Source organism: Protopterus annectens, chromosome 14.part0 (assembly GCF_019279795.1).
Source record: "Protopterus annectens isolate FY-2018-M chromosome 14.part0, PAN1.0, whole genome shotgun sequence".
NCBI lineage: Eukaryota > Metazoa > Chordata > Ceratodontiformes > Protopteridae > Protopterus > Protopterus annectens.
Genome location: NC_056748.1, coordinates 990,782,376 through 990,794,485, shown reverse-complemented (window position 1 = coordinate 990,794,485; position 12,110 = coordinate 990,782,376).

The window sequence follows — 12,110 nt, the reverse complement described above, 5'->3', positions numbered from 1 at the left end:
AGAGGAACTGAACCAGATTATGTCAGTCTAACACTGTTGCGATGCATCAAAGTCACAATTTATTTACTGAAACATCATTTCAGTCCATAGGTATTCTCTTTGCTAATAGTGACTGAGCAGTGGGCACATATGTTTTGCATTGTACATGCCAGGATGATATGTATCCCTGAAGAAGCTTGTTTTTCACTTCACCTTATCAGATGTTATTTTTTTATTATTCTGATTCAGAGCCATAAAGTAGTCATATGTGTATCTGTATGGGCAGCATGGTGACTTAGTGATGAGATCTTGGGCTTATAGCTGCAGACTTCAGGATTCACTCCTGACTTCCATTTACTGTCTGTGTGGAATTTTGCATGTTCTTTTCATGTCAGCAAAACTTTCCTCCAACCTCACAAAAATATGTTGGCTGACAGATTACATTATTATATGTGTTACAATACATGCTCGGCCTTGTGACCTAGACTATGGTTGAAAAGATATTAAGATGGACCAGTTTACTCGTCTAAGTAATACATAAGTAAACTAAATTAAGATTAAAGCTTAGATGTTGTGGTAACAATATACTAAATTGAAATTAAAAGTTTGATGTTATATTAACAGCCACAAAGCATAACAGTGACGTACCTTGGCCTTCTTACTGCATCAATTTTTCATCAGAAGTTGTATCTATAAAACACATTTCAGCTACTCAAGGTGCTGTAAATACGAAACAATATCCTAACTGTCTGGTGGAAGTGGTGTGCATTAAATTCTGGTTCTTTGCAAATAACAACATTTTTGTCTGAAACTGCCTGAAGGGTCTGTTTGCTCAAAAACAGTCTTTTCAGTCCAAGACCACTTTAAAGTTCATTTTTTTTCCATCCAAGATGAAGAAGAGATCTAAGCATTTTTTTATTTAAAGATACTGTCCTTCACAAGGCAGATGTCACCAAAAATATTTGTTTCCCCAGGTACTTTGTTTTGTTTTGGAAAAACAAAAGGTTTTGGTAAAACATCTCTGTAGATTCCTGTTTCATTTAATTGTACAATATCTTCGTGATCTACACACAAGTGAAACCGAATACATAGTATAGGGTTTTCAAAGCTCACAAAACTTATCATTCCAATAATGGGTTTCTGCATTTCACGATGACATTTGTCCAGAGATTGCATCATGCCTCCTTATTTTCTTCAGAATGAGGAAATCTATGCATTTTGCAATTTGTGGTCTATCTTATCAAAGTGAAACTGGCTGGAACTCAAAACAGACTGTTTGGGTCATTCATTTAATGCTGTAAATACAGAGTTTTAAGCATATTTTATATTTAGTTTATTTTCAAATTTCCTGAAAGAACTAGATAAATGTCTGGCTTACAGTGTTTACTTGTATTTAAATATATATTTTAAAACTATTTGCATATTGGAAATTTGTAAAATCTGTTTACTGTTTTGCAGTAATGTACATATGTTACATATGTTTACTGTACAGAGTCTTCAGAAAGACTGGAACTAAAAGATCTTCCTGTTTTGTACAAAGCACTCAATAAAGTCTTTTAAATTATGAAGGAAATGAGTCTCAGGTTTTTTTTTTTTTTGTAATCTGATATCTTTTGTAATGGAAAACAGCTGGGAATGTCTATGAAGGGCAGTGACCTAGCAATAGGATACATGGTTTACTATTTAAGTTATTGAAGTATTAAGTAACAATGTGTTTTACTGAGGTACAAATAAATAATGTGAAACAGCAGTAACTTCCAGACTGTACTTTTTCATTCAACTTTACACTGGTCTACTGACAATACATATCTGTTTTTAAATATTTACTATACATCACAACTCGTTCTTTAGTCGTAATTATAAACACACATTTTTATGACCTTTTACAATATTCTTTAGCATTTCACATTGCTGTTTGAGCATTTTCATTCTGAAATAGTTGCTTTTCTACCTGTAATACAAAAGCATCTTGCAAGCACAGCGTCCATATGTCATAGAATGGCCAATATAAAAATATGACAAAAGATTTCATCAGGCTGTTTTACCATGCTGAAAAGAAATACTGTTTAAACTAACAAAAATGCTTTCTTTAACTATATATTTTATCCAATGTATGTTCAGAGATGTAGGAGTCAACACATTTTGTCAAAAGTCATAAATAGTCTTTCTTTTCAACATCCAACTGTTCTGAGTAATGCTAGGTAAAGTTCCAGTTATAGAAAAGTATATAACTTGTGATACAAGCATTAAGAATGTTCAGTCAAAAAAATTTCCCAAGCTGCAAACCCCACCTCCCTGTCCCATAACTCTGCTCCCTTGAGCCTCTCAAGTTCTGAACCTAACGAAAGAGTGCAGCTGAGGTCACAGCTCAGCAGCAAATAAATGGGAAAAGATATGCTGGTTATGTCTTGCAGTCAGAGTCCGGATCAAGCATTTTTATATCTAAAATCGTAGAGCTATTGCTGCAGGAATGTACAGGACAAAGTCTCAAGCTGAACGTCAGTAGTGGCTGCTCCAAAGGAATGTACCCTTAATTAGTGTGGCCCCAAAAGAAGCCTTAACCTAGAGCCAAAATCCAGGTTGCAATGCTTTGCAAAGTTGCTCAGTGATGACCAAGTAGCCAGTACATGAATGTCATCCAAAGCCAGCCATGAAGGCAGAATTGTGGCAGAGACTAAAAACAACCACAAAGCCCTCTATAGTTATATCAAGAATCTCCATGGTAATACCCAGGTTTGCCCTGAGTTACTGCACAATGGTATCTCCTATACTGGGCCAACAGATATTGCCAACATACTGGCCGACAGATTCAGGTCGAACTTTACCTCCCCCCCCCCCCCAAAGGACCAATCACAATACCGGAGGAATGTCAGGCACCCAGCATTACTACAGCACAGGTTAAAGGTGCATTGTCCAAGGCCAAGAATACAGCTTCCATGGGACCTGACAATATCCCTGGATGTGTTCTACATGAACTACAAAGTGAACTGGCACCACATCTGTGTGCCCTGTTCAATCACAGCCTCACCTCAGGCTTTGTCCCTACCGAATGGCGCACTGCTACAGTCATCCCTCTCCTTAAAGGGGGAGCGACTACAGACCCTGGGAATTATTGCCCCATTAGCCTGATGAGTCTGCTATGTAAGGCTATGGAGCACATTGTCATGGACCTAATTAACAAGGATACAGGCAACCTCCGAACTCTAGATTCCACACAATTTGGTTTTGTGAAAGGTAGATCATGCCTGCTCAACCTGGTTGACTTCTGGTTGACCGACTTTCCAGGTAAACAAATGTTAAAAAAAAAGAAAAAAAGAAATAAAAATATGCCAAGGTTAGAGGTAGATGAGGCTCATTTACTAATGGTTAGGATAGGAGGAGATGAGGTAATTGTGATGTATAACCAGTCTACAGGAAAGTCCCCAGGAACAGATGGCATTCCTGTGGAAGTTTGAAATCCAGGAGGGGAAAAAAAATGATAAAGATCTAGAAGGTTTTGTTTAACAGTATTTTAAGAGGAGGAGAAGTACCAACATCCTGGAAGAAAGCAGTGGTAGCTGTAATACCTAAAGAGGGTAAAGATCCATCGGACCCAGCTTCATACAGGCCCATTTCGATAATAAATGATTATAAAGTATTCATGTCTATAATGGCTAAGAGAAAGACAAAAGTAATGCCAAAATTGATAGATACGGGTCAATGTGGTTTTGTGGAGGACAGGCAAACTTTTGACAACATTAAAAGAACACTGATGATCCAGAGGGAAGCAGAATGTAAGAAAATACCTGTTCCCCCAAAGGCCCTTTCAGCATCTCCGATACTTGTCCCACACCTCACATCTCCATAGATCAAGTGTTAAAGGCCTATCCAAGGCAAATAACACAGCTTAACCACAGGCAAACAAACAAATTGTACTTTAAATCACTTGAAAGATGACCAAGGTGCTCCAGAACAAAGGTTTTATTTCATTTGAGCACTTTCATCTGTTACAAGATCTAGACTTCATCGGAACAACATCAGTTAATTACACTTCCCTTATATACCCTTAGCAATCAATCAATTAATCACATTTCATTGCACCATTACATTTAAAAACACATCGCTTAAATTTAATATAAAATAGTTAAAATGCTATGTAGTGTTTGTTTAAAATTACAAATATATAAATATCTAAATAAATTAATTTGTTATAATAATATATTTAATATTTGTAAAAAGCAACCGTGCCTTTTCATTTTTAATATACTCAATATACTAGTGCATTCATTTAAACCTGGAAAAACAGTGCACATAATACACACAATAGAGATACTGTGGATGTATGTGCAATTAAGAAAAATTGGGCTTTATTGACCTCTGATATGCTATGTTATATGGGTTGGAGACGATGGCATTGACAAAAAGGCAGGAATCAGAGCTGGATGTGGCAGAGTTAAAGATGTTAAGATTTGCACTGGGTGTGACTAGGATGGACAGGATTAGGAATCAGTATATTAGAGGGTCAGCTCAGTTTGGACAGTTTGGCGACAAAGCAAGAGAGGCGAGATTGCGTTGGTTTGGACATGTGCTGAGGAGGGATGCTGGGTATATTGGGAAAAGGATGCTAAGGATGGAGCTGCCAGATAAGAGGAAGGCCTAAGATAAGGTTTATGGATGTGGTGAGAGAGGACATGCAGGCGGTTGGTGTGAAAGAGCATGATGCAGAGGACAGGAAGAAATAGAAACAGATGATCGCTGTGGCGACCCCTAATGGGAACAGCCGAAAGAAGATTATGATGGGCTTTATTGACCTCTGATCAGGACTTGTTAGATAGGTTTGGATACACCTGCCTTCACATTTAAAAGATATCTTAACCTTAAAAACCTTTTGGAAAGAGGGTGGGGTCGAGTGAAGGATATGCAATCGAACCTTAAAAAAGGTAATTTTAAATGTGGGAGGAGAAATCAATGCACATATTTACTTGAAACTAACCATTTGTTTGTGTCGAACTGTTTCAAAATACACATTCATTCACATTACAATTGTTGTTCCAGGAATATAGTATATTTAGCCAAGTGTTTGGACTGCCCTGCCTTTTATGTGGGTAAAACTGCTAGGGTTTTTAAAACCAGAATATACGAACATACATCTGATATTTCTAAAATGGTGAAAGCAAATGCACTAAGTAGGTACATTGAGAGATACAGTGGTAATAAGTTTCGATTTTTAGTGATTCAACAAGTAACTAATGATATACAGGGCAGGGTGACACCAGAACAGTTGGAGGCATGTGAGTTACGATGGCAGTTGAGGCTAAATGCCACTGTTTTTCCAGGTTTAAATGAATGCACTAGTATATTGAGTTTATTAAAAATGAAAAGGCACAGTTGCTTTTATAAATATTAAATATATTATTATAATAAATTAATTTAGATATTTATATATTTGTATTTTTAAACAAACACTACATAACATTTTAACTATTTTATATTAAAGTTAGGCGATGTGTTTTTAAATGTAATGGTGCAATGAAATGTGATTAATTGATTGACTGGTGAGGGTATATAAGGGAAGTGTAATTAACTGATGTTGTTCTAATGAAGTTTAGTTCTTGTAACAGATGGAAGTGCTCAACTGAAATAAAACCTTTGTTCTGGAGCACCTTGGTCATCTTTCTGGTGGTTTAAAGTACAAAGAACACAGCTTACATGGGACCTGATAGTATCCCAGGCTGTATTCTGCACCACCTGCAGCAAGAACTAGCTTTGCCATTGAACACCCTATTCAACCACAGCCTACGTACAGGCTTCATTCCAGAAGAGTGGAGAACTGCCATTGTCATCCCTTTGCACAAAGGTGGTGCCACTACTGACCCTGGAAACTATCGCCCCATTAGCTTGACATGTCTGATCTGTAAAGCCATGGAGCATATTATTATGGATCTCATAAACAAGGACATAGGCAATCTCCAAGCACTTGACCCCACCCAGTTTGGATTCATCAAGGGCAGATCTTGCCTGTTGAACTTGGTTGGCTTTTTTTGAGACTTGTCACCAAGGCCCTGGATGAGGGAAATTCAGTACATACACCTTACCCTGAATTGGCCAACGCCTTTGACACAATACCCCACTTGAGCATCATCAAAAAGCTAACACAACTTAGAGTAAATCCCTATCTCATCAGGTGGGTGACCAACTGGCTCATCAACAAGACCCACAAGGTCAAAATAGGTGCCTTCATCTCCGCTAGCAGACATGTCACTAGGGGTGCTCCCCAGGGATATCTCCTGGGACCCCTAGTGCTTGGCATCTGCTTCTCAGAGGTCCAGACAAAGACAAAAGGCCTGTGGCTGACCCAAGTTTGTGGACGACTGTAAGTTGGGTGCTGTTATTGACTCCCCAGATGATGTTAACATACCGCAAGATGGTCTCACAGCAACAAATGACTAGTGCCAAAGTCATGGCTTCAAGTTAAATTAAAAAAATATATATCATACCATTCGGCAAAAACAAGGCCCCTACTGATTACCATATCAACATCAACCCCCTAAGCACACAACCTGTGGTGAGAGACCTGGGTACTCAGGTTGACAACAATCTCACATTTGACCATCATGTAGAGGCAGTGGTCAGAAAAGCATTTTACTTGGTATATCTCATAAGTAAAGGGATTGCATCCAGAAAAAAGGAGGTTATTACCTCTCTATACTCCTCCCTTATTAGACTAATAATTGAGTATAACACCCCGTTTGGTATGTACCTCTCCAAACATATGCACCAACTGGAAAGGCCACAGAAATACCTCACAAAGAGTATCCATGGCCTCCAACTGTACTATGCAGACAGACTCAAATCACTATCACTCTACTCGGTATCTTACAGACTGCTCAGAAGTGATCGGTATCTCACCTACAAGGCAATCTCAGACCCTGCCCTACTAGAGATGCTCCATATCCGTAAGTCTTAACTCCTTGCGCATTACCCGCTCAAAAGGCCTGAATCTAATATGCGACATCAAAAAAACCTGCTGGAGAGACAGGTTGGTCTCCCAGAAGCTGCCCCATCTCTGGAACAGACTTCCCATACACGTCAAACAGAGTACCTCCCTGACCGTCTTCGAGCACAACCTTGATGAGTGGTTGGCAACCACAAATTTGTTCCAGGGGTTCCACCTCTATCCCTCACTGACAGGGGTGACAGGTGCTGACTGAGGTTTCTTTTTTGGGGGATAAACTGTTGGCTAGGCTTGTAATGGCCCCTTGGCCATTAGCCTGGTAACCTCCTATGATCCTATGAGCCAGTCACCAGAGCTGTGGATGACAGCAAGGCAGTTCATACAGCCTAAATCGATCTGGCCAAGGCCTTTGATACCATTCTCCACTCAGGAATTATTGATAAACTCACCAAGCTAGTCATCAACCCCTATATCACTAGGTGGGTTGCAAGTTGGCTCACAGATAAAACCCACACTGTGAAAGTAGTGGACTCCCAAGTCAGACTGCTGACCAGTCATGAGTGGAGTCCACAGGGATCGGTCCTGGATCTTCTCCTGTTTGGCATCTACTTCTCCTGTTTGGCATCTACGTCTCAGAAGTCCAGGCCAACACAGAGGGACTCTGGCTGACCAAGTTCGCAGATGACTGCAAGCTGGGAGCCATTATTAATTCCCCAAGTGATGTACACATCCTACTGAAAGGCCTCACTGAGACTAATGACTGGTGTCAAAACCATGGCCTTAAGCTTAATGCCAAAAAATACATTGTCATCCCCTTTGGGAAAAACTCAGTTACCACTAATTACTACATCGATGGGAGCCCACTGAACACTAAAGACATTATAAGAGATCTGGGGACACAGGTTGACAGCAACCTCTCCTTCGACCACCACATTGCCACTGTGGTCAGAAAGTCCTTCTGTGTGGCACATTTCATTACCAAGGGTTTTGCATTCAGGAAGAAAGCAGTCATCATCTCTCTCTACTCTTCCCTCATTAGGCTAGTCATAGAGTATAATGCCCCATTTGGCATGTACCACACTAGACACATGCAACAGCTGGAAAGGCTACAAAAGTACCTTATAAAGAGGATCCTAGGCCTTAAACACATGTCCTACATGAAGAGACTTAAAAAAACTCCAGCTATTATCTGTCTTACATCACCTACTAAGAGGCAATCTCTGCTTGACTTACAAAGCCATGTCTGACCTAGCTCGGTTAGAAATGCTACATCTAAAGAAATCCCAATCCCTCCACACCACACGCTCCAGACACCTCAACCTCATTACCACAATCAACAGAACATGCTGGAGGGACAGGTTCATAACCCAGAAACTGCCCATGCTCTGGAATAGACTTCCCATACATGTCAAGCAAAGCACCTCTCTGGCCCTCTTCAAGAGAAATCTTGATGAGTGGATGGGAAATGGAAAGTTCACCCCAGAGATCACTCCAGTGGCTCTACTTGACAGTGGCACTGGGAACTAATGTCAGGCGGCACAATGCCAGGGCATTTCTATGGGCTAGGCTTGTAAAGGCTCCAAGGCCATTAGCCTAGTACGTACCTATGAACCTATGGAAGAAGACACTGGACAGAGAGGGATTTCCCTGGCATGATGTGCTTTATGAGGAACTTGCAAAATCCTAATGTAGTCATCATTACAGAAAATAATGTAATTCAAAAAAGGTTTGATAAAACATTGCTTGGTGTGTGTGTGTGTGTGTGTGTGTGTGTGTGTGTGTGTGTGTGTGTGTGTGTGTGTGTGTGAGCGCATGTGCGTGAGTGTGCGTGTGTGCGTATATATATATATATATATATATATATATATATATATATATATATATGTGTGTGTGTGTGTGTGTGTGTGTGTGATTGTGTGTGTTGTCCAGCAAGGGCAACAGACAATTGCTCATCTTTTTTCCTTAGGCTTTGTTTATCAGCATAGTACCTGAGCTGTGTCCATCAATGGAGGGAAGGAGATTTATTTATTTATTTATTTATTTATAGTTGATTTACCAGGATTGTCCATTGGGTCCGAAGTACCCGTTTTCAATGGAGTCCTGGGGAGAAAAGCTCCAATAATAAAGATACAAAGATTACAAAAGTTCACATTTAACACTTACAATCATGTTAAAACATATTATCAAAAGTAACAGTAAGCAAAACTATAACAAGGTTTACACTTTAATCATTTACAATCATGTTTAAACAGGTTGTCAGAAGCAATAGTAACAAATACTAAAACAGTGGCTGACAAAGGTAGTAGATTGTGGGTTCATGACAAAAACAATGGAACAGGTGGTTACAAGGCAAATAATCTAAGGTTTAAGCAGCTGCATGAAGAATACTTTAGTTACATTATGTGTGACAAGCATAGCATCGCTGTAGTAAAATATGTAGTATCTTGAATGGAATAGAAGAATCTAAGAATTACTAGGTGTTATTACATTTGTTTATTTATAGTATTTGGTTGCATCTGATGTGGCTGTCTTATAAGGGGCTGGCTAGACTAGGAGGGATGAGAGCAGGAGCATTCCCAGGAGGTTGTTAAGTATGTGTGCAGGGATTTTTTAAAAGCTGGGAGGTTAGTAGTGGTGCGGATGGAGGGGGGAAGGGAATTCCATTGCCCTGCCAGGGCAAAGGATAGCAGGCTTTTTCCAGGAGACTGAAGTGGTTTGTAAAGTTCTATCAGATTTTGGTTATTGGATCTTAGGAGTCTTTGTGGCATATGCATTTTGAAGGTGGAGCTGAGTGAGGGACAGAGGGATGGATGGAAAATGAGTTTGTGGGCAAAGGTGAGCTGAGTGAAGGTGAGATAGTTAGGAAGCTCGAGCCAGTTTAGCTTGTGGAGAGATACACAGTGGTGGGTTGATGCTTTGTGGCTAGCTGCAAATTTGGCAATTTTATTATAACATGAGGACAGTTTTGTTTTAAGGGATAATTGGAAGTTTGTTAGAAGAGGGGCGCCGTATAAAAGGGAAGGAATAAGGAATGTTGTAGCAAGAGTGAGCTTAGTAGATGTAGAGAGGAACTGATTTTGTCGATAAAGCATGCCAAGTTTGTAGTGGGTTTTTTTATGTTTAGTAGTAGATGGCTATTGAATTTGAGCTGGTCATCTATGAGGACCCCTAGTAGCTTGCTTTCAGATACTAGTTCAAGAGGTGTGTTGTTTTGGCTGATAATAGAGAGTAAATTTTTGTCTATGGTTGTGTTTTTTGAGGGGGTAAATATCATAAGTTTGGTGTTGGATGCATTGAGTACTAGATGGTTATTTTTCATCCACTGTTCAGTAGTAGAGAAGGCATCTTGGGTTAATTTTAAGAGAGTAGGAATGGATGCGGCTGAACAGATTATGGTAGAATCATCTGCATATTGAATGAGTTTGGCATGGGGAATTGAGTGGATGAAGTCATTTATAAATATATTGAAGAGGAGAGGACCCAAGATGGAACCTTGGGGGACCCCAGTGGGTGTGTTCTGGAAGGAGGAGGTGGCTGTTTTCCATTTGACAGCTTGTTGTCTATGGGAGAGATAGCCGGTGAACCAATTGATAGAGGCAGGTGATAGGTTTAGGTTAGAAAGCTTGGTAAGGAGAAGACTGTGAGATATAGTATCAAAGGCTTTAGAGAGGTCGAGCGGGAGGGTGGATACAATAGAGCCAGAATCTCGAGCTGTATTTACTGTTTCCAGGAAGGAAAGGAGGGCAGTCATGGTGCTGTGGCTGGGTCTGAAGCCATGTTGTGTGGAGGTTAATAAGTTATTATCTAGAAGATAGGGAAGGAGTTGGAGATGGATACATTTTTCTGAGAGTTTTGATATAGGAGAAAGGATGAAGGGGTATAATTGGTGGAGAGGAAGTAGGTGTGGTTGGCATAGTTTGGGAGGAAGTGGGAGTGGTTTGGGTGGTATAAGTGTAGATGCAGTGGGGGTGGGTGGGATATGGGGGTAGGGTAGGGAGCGGAGTGAGCCCGCAGGGCGAACGGAGCGGGATACACCTAAGGAAGTTTGGCAGCAGGACAGTGTGAAAAACAATCAGTTGGTGGAGGTAAGAACTGAGGAAGGTAAGCAAGGTGGTCAACGTGACTCTTGGAGTGCAGTATAAGGAAAAAAAAGGAGAAGACAGAAAGTAGGGGAAGAATGAATAGAGCTGAAGTTTAGCAGCTAGTATAGGGAGGGATGTTAAAACATGGTTCTGAAGTGCAAGGAAAGGAGTGATGGAGGATGATTAGGTAGATGGATAAACACTGTGAGTGTTTATCTATCACTGTGAGAGATACTCTTCTTGACTGGAGTATTATGGGAAAAAGTTTGACAAGTGAACCACTAGTTTATTTTACATGTTGTTAACCTGGTAGGTTGATTGCATTTGCCATGTGGCCCAGGTCACATATGAAAATGATTGTTAGTCCAGAGTATGTAACAAACTTGCAAAATTTACTCTATATGACAACAGATTAACAGAATGCAGATAAATACTAGCAATAAAAATAAACATACTGGACCACCTCTATAGAATACACAGATAAACCTATATATCACAGGTGGCCCTAGTTCAACTAGCAACTCATGCACCAGTACTAGCTGCCCGGGGTGGGGGGAACAGGAGTAATCAGATTCTGCTGGTTCTCCCATCCTAGGGGGAGGGTGTCAACTCTGGCTCACTGCAAGGGTGACACCTAACAGAAGTAGTAGGTGAAGCACTAGGTTTTACTCAGAGAAAAATCAAGCCAACTGAGTTCATGTTATCATTCAGCATGTAATAGCACACTTCACCTCAGCAGAAACTAACACCATTCTGTGAAGAGCTGTTGAGGGAGAGAAGGGTGTTCTCAATGGGGAGAAAGTAGAGCACCTCCCAGGATCATCAAGCTGGTTTGATCCTTACACACCTGACTCTCACTGGGGAACAGAAGGGTTGATTAGGACTCCTAAATAGAAACAAATGGGCCATAGAGCTTCCACCCACCTCAATAACACCCAGCCCTAATTTCCTCAGAACAAATGAAATGGAAGGATGAAAAAATTAATTGATTGAATGATTGATTAATTAAGCAAATATATTTTATTTCAAGGCAGCACTACAAGTGTCCATAGTCTGTCAATCTACAGTGAATTAATACCTTGTATTTTACAATGAACGACTCAGTAAGCATAAAA